Below are 11,960 nucleotides of genomic sequence, written 5' to 3'. Positions count from 1 at the left end.
TTTGCAACTTTTGCTATCTGACCTTTGAACTTTAAATTCTTATCCACCAATACACCAAGATCCCTTGCCTCTTCAGTTTCTTGTAGAATAACCCTGCTAATATAATATGCTGCTGGAACTCTAATCACAGCCAAAGTGCATAACTTTACACTGCCTAACATTAAATTGACAGCCATTTTCGATTGCCCAGATTTCCAGTCTATTCAAATCATTTTGTAATTGCTGAATATCAATAGCATCCCTGATTGCCCTGCCTATCTTCACATCATCAGCAAACAATTGCAAATCTGATGATAGACCCTGCTTGAAATCATTAATGTATAGATTGAACAATAACTGCCCAAGGACTGAACCCTGAGGTACACCACTGGTTACCTTAAATCTAGCAGATTCACACCCACTGTATACCACTTTTTGAAATCTGTCTGTTAACCATCCCCTGATACAAGTCAATAGATTATGTTCCAATCCCATATTCTCCAGTTTACACAACAGCCTATCGTGTGGTATCCTATCAAAGGCCTTAGAAAAATCCAACATTATCATAGTCCAACTCAGCCGTAACATTGTTATAAAATATGAGCAAATTGCTAAAACATGACCTTCCTTTAGTAAACCCATGCTGTTCCCTGCAGAGTATAGAATTATTATCTACCCATTTCTGTATGCAAGTTCTTAATAAGTTCTCTAAAATCTTCACTATCACACCAGAAATACTAAGAGGTCGGTAGTTAGATACATCAGTTTTTGCACCACCCTTATGCAATGGAACTATATTATATTTCTTCCATTCCTGTGGTATCATTCCTGAGCTGAGACTCAAGTTATACGAATGTGTGAAAGGCCTAGCCAATTCAGCTGAACATTCCTTTAACAAATGGGCAGATATTCCATCTATCCCTATTGACAAATTCTTTTCCAGATTATGCAAAAGCTCTTCAACCTCATTTTCATGAACCTCTAACTCTTCATCTAACGTAGCAGTAGCACCATGGTACATACACCTGGTTGATATATCTTAGCAAAGTGCGCACTCGTTAACTGAACAATCTCCTTAGCTTCCAACACTCGTGTACCATCTGCATTCAATAAGGTTATTCTTCCACATTCATTCTTTCTTTTGCTTGCGGCATAACGATAAAATTCTTTCGGATTGCCTTTAGCTTGCATGGCCAATTTCTTTTCATACTCCTTTTTAGATTTTCTCACAATACTCGTTATTTTTCTGGCCTGAGCTTTATATATTTCATAACTCCTCTCACTCTTATTCTCACGATACTCTTTCCACATCATCATCATCTTGTGGATCTCTAGCTTAATAAGGCTGCACATCCATTTCACACCCAACCTATTTACTCTTCAAACACTAGGGATACATTCAGATACTGCCTCATTCAAGCACTTTTTCAAAGATTCCTATGCATTGCTGACATTTTTTGCATTCAGTAACTGATACCATGGGATCAAAGAGTGTATTCTTCTAAGTTGATCATAATTTCCAGCTTTGTAATTCAGCATGTAGCCTGATTTAATCGGAGCTTCAATACTAGATACTTCCCAAGAAAGAACAGCATCACTGTCACCAATTAGTGGTAAAATAGCTATATTCTTGACAGAGATCCCTTCTAACGCTATGAGCAAATCCAACACTCTTTGACTTCGAGTTCCTTCTTTCACATGCTGCTTGAGAAAGTTATCTAGACAATTCAATAAATTCCTTTCTGATCATGAGATTTCTCTTCTACCCAATCAATGTTTGGAAAATTAAAGTCACCCATAATGATCATTTGCTTGGTACCCATAAGGCTAAATTGGCGATGCATTTCTTTGTCCCCTACAACTGAGCTGCCAGGTCTGTAGCAACACCCCACCATATATTTCATTCAGTAAGCCTCCACTTTACCTCAAATAGATTCAAACTCATCACTACATGGGACATTGTTTTCTTGTATTTCTACCCCAACTGTACTTAAGTCATCTGATATCATCAGTAGCACTCCTCCTCCTCTCCTATCTCTTCTGTCATTCCTAAAAATAGTATATCCGTTATTACACTCAATCCCACTTACTATATCTGATTCTGATAGCCAGGTTTCACTAATGCCAACAATCTTAGGCCACATCGTATTCAATGAAGCAACAAACTCAACCCCTTTGTTTCTAATGCTCCTGGCATTTGTGTATAGACATAATAAATTACGACCTAGCCTATTCTTATAATTAGATATGCAATGTATTTGGTCTTGTTTGAGAATTTTCTCTTTTCCTTCCCCAGACATACTTAAAAGGTCCAAACCCAAAGCATATTTTTCCACTCCTAGGCTACATACATAACCATGTTCAAAGGCATTTATATCTTTATCACGTTTGTATACCATAGCTGAACTTTCACACACATTTTTCCCATTCCTCCCTTGATGGTCTAGTTTCCCTGACTCTGAATTAAGTCTCATACCAAGAAGTAATTTCTCCAGGCTTCTGATGCCAAATGAATTCAAGTGCAGGCCATCATTCTTATACAAATCTTTTCTGCCATCAAACACACCCCACACGTCTAAAAACTCACATCCATATCTTCTACATAGCCTGTGCGTGAAATCATTTGCAATCATCGCCCTCCTTCTTAACTCAGTACTATCATATCTAGGTAATAATTCTACAATATTTTACTCTTTCACATTTCTTTCTCGCTTCTTCCAACAGACCTTTCATATCTTCTCTCATACTATGTTTTTCACCACTTAAATTATTAGTACCTACCAGCAATATCATTTCTTTTACATTTGTTTTTTGGTTTTCAATTACGTTTGTATATCTATCATTATTAATAGATAGGTAGATTTTCTCAAAAATAGATTCCTTTGAGGAAATGTTTCCACTGTCAAAGTCATTATGTAATGTGGAGAATTTTGTTGTACAAAACATATCTATAAAACAATTCCCAAACTGTGAAGGATTCGAGACCAAAGACAACTAAAACCAAATAAAATGAACATTAATTTATTAATAGATTTTATAATAAAAACATTAAAATATATACCACTTATGTGCATTATTAATCATGATGATTTTTTTTAATTATTTTAAATTCCTGCAAAATATAGAAGGAATTAGAAAGATTCAAGAAAATGAAAAAAATTGACAAAACTGGGAGAGAGAGAGAGAGAAACTAAAAATTTACACTACAGCATTAGAATTAACATTAAGCAGGAAGAGGAAGTCAAGAAGTGAGTGCCAAATGTAGCAACTATTGTTCACAAATCCCACCGTAGGATCAAAGCCAACATTAAGCTCTGGATGCAAAATCACCTTCATACACTTGAGATCAGTCACTTATTAGAAAATGATAATTAGTTAAGAATAAACAGAATAAAATTAACCCCACCTTTATTTTACTTATATCCCATGCACAAGAGGTACAAAATCTATTGCACCTTAGTGCCATCTATGAAAATGTAATTTTTCAAACTAAATCAATATCTACATTTACTCTCAACTGGAATAATCTCAAGCTGTTTTGGAGTTAGAATAATCAAATGGCTAGTTGGTGGCTCTGATTTACAGTCAAAGCAATCTATTCTTGGAACAAGAAATTACTAAAACACTTTCATTAACATTCTAGTAGTAAGACTTATACGTTGGTTAGACATAACTGGTAATTAATTTACGGAATTCACAACGCATATGAAGTTTCATTAACAGATATTTTCATCTGAATCTAACAGATTGCCAATGCACTAATAACAACAATGGATTTCAAAACAATACAAGCCACACACTAGTAATATATAGAGCTGTACGAAGAGAGATTTGATTTAAAAAAAATAATAATAATATTACTGCTTATGACTGATATGAATTAGCTTCTCAAATGTTTGATAAGGAGTCCCCCTTTCATATGTGTTAGCCAATTTTTACCTTGTGCATTTGAAGACGAGATGAGGAATAATCATCTGATGTCTGCTGTCCATCAAAAACATATTAATTTGCTCTTAAAGCTCAACAGAAAATGACTTTTAAAGCATTCGTTCTTAAGGAAACTATTGGGAAATATGTGGTGCAGAGACCATTCTCCTCCATACAACCATGATCACTGTTTTGGGTATGCTATGTGGATGATGTTTTTGACAACTGGCCCCACAATGAAGATTCTCTACCCTTGTTTTCAACTAAAATCAACAGCATATGGCTCCATATAAACTTCACCATGGAAATGGAAAAGGATGGAAACTAGCCATTTTTGGAACTCCTGTTTACCCACTCTCCTTGTGTACCAACTACTTTCATTTACTGCAAATTAACCTTCAATGGCTACTACATACAGCAAGATTTGACACATCATTTGCCACAAAAAAAATAGAGATAATCAAACCCTTGCTAAATCGTCACAGTAGTCCAATCTCAGGTTCTCAAACTAGAATTGAACAGCACCCAATGTATTATGTAACAGAACTGTTTCTCTCCACAGAAAATGCAGCATATTTCTGACTTCTACCAGTCTGTTCATAACAGCTTAGAACTGATACACCAATTCCTTATATATCTGAAATCTGCAAGCCAATCTCAAAGATCCTCAAAATAAACAATCTAGTTCTATGTGTTTTCCTATCAATAAATCTCTTCCTGGTTACGTTCCACCAAGGATAACAATTTCCTGTTTTCCTCATTGGTTTTTCCTGTTTTCCTACCCCTATCATGCCCAGATGGCTCAATTGCAACATCACCAACAGAAAAAGCTAACCTCATGGGTTCGCACTTTGCCTCTAACACACACATAATTGACAGCCCTCCAGTCATTCCAACTGCTCAACATACAATGCCCACTGTATCCTTTTGCCAAAAAGAGATCATAAACCTGTTGTCTAAATTAGACACACAAAAAAAGTTTCCTGGCCTTGAAGGCATTCCTCCAATTGTCCTGAAGGTTTGTTCACCAGACTGATTTCTATCGTATGCTGCCTGTACATACTCCCTTACTCCACTGGTATCTATCCTAAAACTCGGAAATTGGCTTATATTCAATCCATTCCTAAGAAGAGCAACAAATTACTGTCATCTAACTACCGCCCTATCTCACTCACTTCAGTCATATCCAAAGTGATGGATCAAACCATCAACTCTCACCTCCTATTCTACCTTGAAGGTACCAGCTATTAAGCGACCACCAGTATGGATTCCATCAATGCCGAGATCTACTCTCATACATCACCCATCGCTGGACAAATGCCATGGAGAAATTTGGCAAAATCCCAAGTAGTTGGGATTTTGCCAAATTTCTCCTTGATATCTCTAAAGCCTTTGACTGGATCTGGCACAAAGGGCTTACTAAGCAAACTCCCATCATTTGGACTGTCTCAGGACTTATGAAGATGGATTGCCAGCTTCTTGTCTGGACACACATTATGTGTGATGGTATATGGCTCCTTATCCTCTCACCATCCAACTAATGCTGGGGTCCCACAAGGTTCAGTTCTCTCACAGACCCTCTTCCTTCTGTATATCAATGACTACTTCACTTGACCTCCAACCCAATACACAGTTTTGCAGATGACAGCACATTGCACTCCTCCCTTTCATTTGACAAACCCTACTCTACACAACTCACTTCAACCCACAGAGCACCACCACTGCCCTTAATTCCGACTTCCAAGCCATCCTCCAATGGGGGCTCAGATAACCTCGTCAACTTCAATGCTAGTAAAACCCAGTTCTATCTTATTTCTCATAAAAAATAACCCCCCCCCCAGCATTCTTTTTGATAACACTCAAATTCCCAGACAAGATGAGATTTCTCTTCTCGGAATGATCCTGACATAAAGCCTCTCCTGGCATAAACACATCACAACCATTGCATTCTCAGCTTCCAAAAAACTAGGTTTTCTCTTTCACTCAAGACGTTACTTCACCTCTAAACAGCTGTTAACCTTATACAAATCGCAAATCCACCCAGCTATCGAATACTGCTCTCACATTTGGAGTGGGACTTCTAAAAGCTCTCTCAAAATGCTTCACTCAATACAGAGGAGAGCAATTAGACTGATAAATGACCCATCTCTTACCAACTCACTCACCTCACTCTCATACAGACATTTGGTCTCTGCAATTTGTATATTCTATAAATATTTCCATGGGAAATGTTCATCTGAAGCAGCATCAATAATTCCCCCCCACTCTGTACTAAGCCCATTGGAACACGTACAGCTGCTGCTCAACATTCTTTCACAGTACACCTTGAAACTCACAGAACAAGTTTTTTTTCCTCCTCCTCCATCCTTGCTACTGCTGTACTGTGGAACATTCTTCCCCCTGAAGTATTTCCCAAGGAATACAACATACAAGCTTTTAAATCAAATGTAAACAATTTATTTTTGTGCCAATTTCCTTCTAATTGCCATCTATTTTGCTTTGGATAAATAGGACATTGTTTTAAAAAACAAACACTACTATATCACCTATAATAAACCTGACAAGACTGGTTTAGCACAACATGGAGTCAACATTAACCACAGAATCTTTTAGCCAAAAAATCCCTACTTCATTATTTCTGTTACAAATCTAAATAGTTGTTTAAGGAGAGTGCTGAAACGTTACTACATTATTCAAATTTGAATCATAATGACTGCAGATTACTGCCAAAAGTATGGTAAAGTCTAATTCTTATCGGTCATAAGCAGTTTTTTTTTTCCATATCTCGCTATGTACTGTACTATATTATACTAGCACATGGCTCATATCATTTTGAAATTCACTGTTAATTGTTTGGTCAATGCAATGATAATCTTGTTTGAATTGTCAATGCAATGATAATCTGTTAGATTCAGGTCAAAATATCTGTTAATAAAGTTTATAAATTTCTTGTCTAGCTGTTCCAGTAATTGCTTCACTATGTGCTTTGCTTCACTAATAATAACAATGTCACAAGTGCCACTAAAGATACAAGTCAACAAGACCAGTACTCTAAATTTCATGTACTATGGATGGTTTGCCTGTTTTTCAGGATGAAAAACCCATCATCTTCACACAAGATGATTTACTCTCCTACTGATTAAAAAAAAAAAAAAGTTCTTCACATCCTACATGGGATTCTTTCCAACCAAAGGGCATCATTGATATTAATAAAAGACAAAGCCAGAATTTATGCATAAGGGTTACATGGATAAAAATCTAGGAAATATATATACTTTTTTTGTTTTTAAATATACATGAAGTTTTTTCCAAAGGGATGAAACCAAGAATATAATTTCTTTGCATCTTTAATTTATAATACAGTAGTATCTCGCTAATCCAAACTAATAAAAATCGTACAAGTTCGGATTATCGAAAAGTTCGGATTAGTGAATTTTCCTCCAAGAGGCAACAATAACTAGCGTTCAAGACAAAAATAATCAGATTCTAATGGTACATGAATTTGATTCTGTAAATAAATGAAATAACTGATAGAAAAAAAAAAAGCTACTGTACTGTAATGTAAAACAAAAAAAAAATAATAATAATACAGTACACAAGTTTATTTTAGTAAAAAAAATTTAATTTGTATGTACCTGTATTGTTGAGGATTCTGATTTAATAAAATTGCATAGTTTAGTACGTAACTTAATTTGCATAAAAAAATATTACTTTCTTGTACACAACACACAAAAAAAAAAAGTTTTACAAAATAACACAAAAGTTTTTTATTTCTTTGTAAAAAAGTCACTGATTTTCTTTTGCTTCTTGGAAGCTGAACTTTTTTCGAATGCCTCTTCTCGAAGCTGCATTAGTAACAAAATTTTGTGGAATGGCATATCATTTTCCTTAGCCATTCTATACACATATTAAAACTGTCAACTACCTCTTCATGTTTTACTTTTTTTTTTCTTCGAGTTCTTCATCATAGTCTTCTAATTCATTCTGTAGTATCATATTTATAATTTCAACATCTGATTTGATTTCGAATTCACTTTCGGTTCTACCTATAACCATTCCGTAACATCTGTTTGTGAAATTTCAACATCTGAATTTATATTTTTAACCAAATTATGCACGTTTTGAATTTCCTATTTTTGTATATCCTGTATTTGTGATTCATGTTGACAATACAGTACATACTGTACAGTATAAAAAAGCAAACATGAACACACGATAAATCAAATAGGCCTCCAGTATAATGGTATAATCGACAGTATGAAAAAATACTGTACTGTAATAATAATAAAATAAATAATAATAGTTAAAATATTAATTATTAAATAAAAATAATAGTACACAAAATAATAATAAGCAATAAATAAAACTTTTTTTTCAAACTGCAGTTCGGATTACTGGAGGGTTCGGACTAAAGAGGTTTGGGTTAGCGAGATACCACTGTGTAAGCAAGTGGAAAACTTTCAACGTCTATCTCTAATCCAGAGTATTTTAATAATAAGGTGTGACACCTTTTGCCAACTTATATATAAAAATATGACTTCTGCATTACTTCAATCCAGGTATCAGTTCTGGGTCTGGCTGCAAATGGTGAGACCTCAATAAAGGTATCTCTACAGGGTCTGGCTCCCACTGATGAGCTTTTCAGCTGAAATGGTTGCTTTCCCTGAGATATGAGCAGCTCTGCTCAGTGGTGGGGTGAGCCAGCCATTGGGCAGAGCTACCGTAAGGGTTCTTCTCAGTGGCGGGGTGAGCCTGTCACTGAGTGGACCACTGCTGAGTTAAATGATCCTTTGGGTCATGTCACTCATTGTTAGGTAATGAACCCAAGTCTTTCCAATCAAAGGGCTTTGTCTATACTGATTGAGCTATGGAGGCTCCTGTTTTGAGTGTTTTATTTTTTTTTTGTTCTATATGTTGAGGTTTTTGTGAAAGTAAGCAGATATCATCTGCAAAATCTAGATTGTGGAATTCATTTTGAAGTAATAACCATTGTAATCGAACCCAAGTCTTTCCAATCAAAGGGCTTTGTCTATACTGACTGAGCTATGAAGACTCCTGTTTCTACGAGTGTCGTTTTTTTTTGTTCTATATGTTGATGTTTTTGTGAAAGTAAGCAGATATCATCTGCAAAATCTAAATTGTGGAATTTGTTTTGAAGTAACCATTGTAATCTTGAATTTCTATGGGATACTTTTCTCATCACCCAGTCTGTGATAATTAAAAACATAGTAGGGGAGAGGATACACCTTGCCTTACTCTTGTCTTCGTTTAAAATGGTTGGTCAAGTGGTTAGCATATCTGCTCTCCAGCCAAAAGGCTGGGGGTTCGAATCCTGCCATGGGAATGGATGTTTGCGATTGTCTGTGAAAATACTAGTTGTGGTGGATGGCGGTAGACACCGTTGATGTAGTTGTGGTTCATTAGATGGTGGATTGATTGGTGGAGATAGAGTTGTAGAGTAGGTGCTCTTCCTCGATGAGTCGTTAGACTCCCTGGAGGTGTCACATAATAATACTACTTTAATTTCAAAATCTTCATACTTTTTATTTTAACTGTTCTTATTATTTTTTCTGGGAGTCCGTAATATCTAAGTAGTTTACATAGGGAAGATCTGTTTATACAGTAGAAAGCTTGTTCAAAAGCGGTAAAATTTAAATATGATCTTGCCTGCCATTCCAATAATTGTTCTATGATAATTCGTGAAGTATCAATGAGATTGGCATGATCTATTAGTTCTAATTCCTGCTTGTTCTGGTCGCAACATGCAATTCTATTTTTACACAGTATATTTTGATTTAACACAGTTCAAATAGCACTTATTTGTAAAATTTCTGTTTGAATCAGTTCTGTTAAAAAAGGTATTACCATTATAATTATCATTTCCTAGAATGGTACACATGTACTTAAATAGGGATTACCATATGCTAATTTTAGATCGTTCAGCAGCTGGAGAAGGTTCAACATCCTTAAGGAAATATTTTGAATTAAATGAAGTTACTATGAGAATGATTAAGAAAAAATGAAGAGGCCATTAAAAAATCTGTTTTTTTGGAACAAAATCGGTGCCAAGTCGTCATCGTATACGAGAGACATCATAAAAGTGAAGATGGAAAAGGCCCTAGTGATGTGGATAGAAGATTGCTCACAAAAAGGAACATCTTTAGAGGGAAATGTCATCAAACAAAAAGCATTACAGTTGTACAAACAAGTTCAGGAAAAGGAGCAAACAACTGATTTTTTTACAAGCATAATGTGCTTCATAATGTAAAAATAAAAGAAGAAGCCGGACCTGCAGATGAGCTGGCAGCTAGAAAATTTCTGTCTTTCAAAACTGTTCAAAATTATTGAAATGGTGGCTACACTCCTGACCAAGTTTGGAATGCAGATGAAACCAGCCTTTTTTGGAAAAATATGCCAAGTAAAATTTATATAGCAAAATCACAAAAAAGTGTTTTTTTTAAACTTTAAAGCAGCTAAGGATCATGTGACTATTATTTTGCAGCAGTGCTTCAGGAGATTGTATATTAAAACCATTACTCATTAATCGATCCCTAAGACCACAGAAAATGAAAGGTATGGATTTTAACATGTTACCAGTGCGCTGAAAGGCAAACAAAAAAGGTTGGGTTACAAAAGAAATTTTTAATGAATGGTCCATCAATGTTTTGTTCCAGAAGTTAAATGCTATTTGATGGAAAAAAAATCTGGACTTTAGAATTTTATTGATTATAGACAATGTGCCTGGCCATCCTATTTTAGAACACCTGAATGTGGAATTTTGTTTTCTGCCACCTAACACAACATCCTTAATACAACCACTAGACCAGGGTGTGATTGCTATCTTCAAAACTTACCACATAAGAACATTCCAATACATTTTGGATAAACTAGATAAGGATAAATTACTACATTTATTGATGTGTGGAAGAAATTCTCTATTTCAGAATTATTGGAAATTAGTGCTAACTAGTTCCTTTTACTGAAGAAAACAATTTGTCATTGCAGTATGAACAGGACAGCCAAAGTGTTTCAAGTGATTTAATTCCAGTCACATGAAAAAGAATGCAGCTAATTTCAGAAATGAAGGCGAATAAAATTTAACTAATAAACATGAGGGGGTGTATTTGTATGGGCCTTTTCAAATTTCTGTTTTATTAGTGACACACTATTTTCTTTAAGAAAGATACATATGTATATACTTTAAATAATTATTTAAATTAAAAAAATATTCCATTAAAATTAAATAGTTTTATTCAATGAATTTCATATGTTTTGTTTGAAAATAACTTATTGTTTGTATCAGGTTTTCACATCTGGAACCATTCTTCTATTTTTTCATATGCACTGTTTTCTTTTTTTTTACACAGTTTTTTTTCTGGAACCAATCTACCATGTAAATGGAGAATTGGATGTATTCCATTTCTTAGACCACTCTTCTTTCTGCCATATCTCATTTAGTACGGGATATAATATCTCTGCTGTAAGTTTTGGATTTGCTTTTAGTATATTGCCTGGTATGTTATCTGCACCTGGTACTTTACCTGTTTTGATTTGAGTTATTGCTTTTGTAATTTCTATTTTTGTTATTTCGTTCAAATTTATATTCAACGATGCATTTTGTTCATTTAATTCTAGGCTCTGTTCACCATCAGTCGTTTCTTGAAATTTCTCCAAGAAGAATTCCACCCATCTATTTACCTGTTCTTTTTCATTTAATAATAATTTTCCTTCTTTATTATATATGGGCACTATCCATTTATTTCTTTTTCCACTTAATTTCCTTGTTATGTCATACAACTTTCTAGTGTCATTTGTTTATGCAACATCCTCTGCCTCTTGTGCTAGATTCTCTATGTATTTTCTTGCACTTCTTTTTATTTCTTTGTTAATTGCTCTATATCTTTCTGTTTGTTCTTGTTCAACATGTTTGCCAGTCTGTAACAGTTTCTCTTTTATTCTATTTCTCTCCTTTATTTTTAATTTAGTGTTTTCTGATATCCATTCTTTATCTGTATTAGCTCAAAATCCCAATATTTTTTCTGATGTGCTTATTA

The 11,960-nt window shown here is 34.7% G+C and overlaps 1 protein-coding gene across 1 annotated transcript in view; it reads right to left on the bottom strand.

The window, feature by feature from the left end:
• LOC150108089 (nuclear pore membrane glycoprotein 210-like) overlaps window positions 1–11,960 on the bottom strand; it is a 205,633-nt gene that overhangs the window by 140,154 nt on the left and 53,519 nt on the right. The gene's annotated exons all lie outside the window — the stretch shown is intronic.

The sequence above is a fragment of the Typopeltis vanoorti genome, chromosome 3, assembly GCF_054136105.1.
Source record: "Typopeltis vanoorti isolate ZY-2024b chromosome 3, IOZ_Tvanoo_1.0, whole genome shotgun sequence".
Classification (NCBI taxonomy): Eukaryota; Metazoa; Arthropoda; class Arachnida; order Uropygi; family Thelyphonidae; genus Typopeltis; species Typopeltis vanoorti.
The sequence above is the reverse complement of the archived record's forward strand: the minus strand, read 5'-3'. Positions and strand labels throughout refer to the sequence as shown.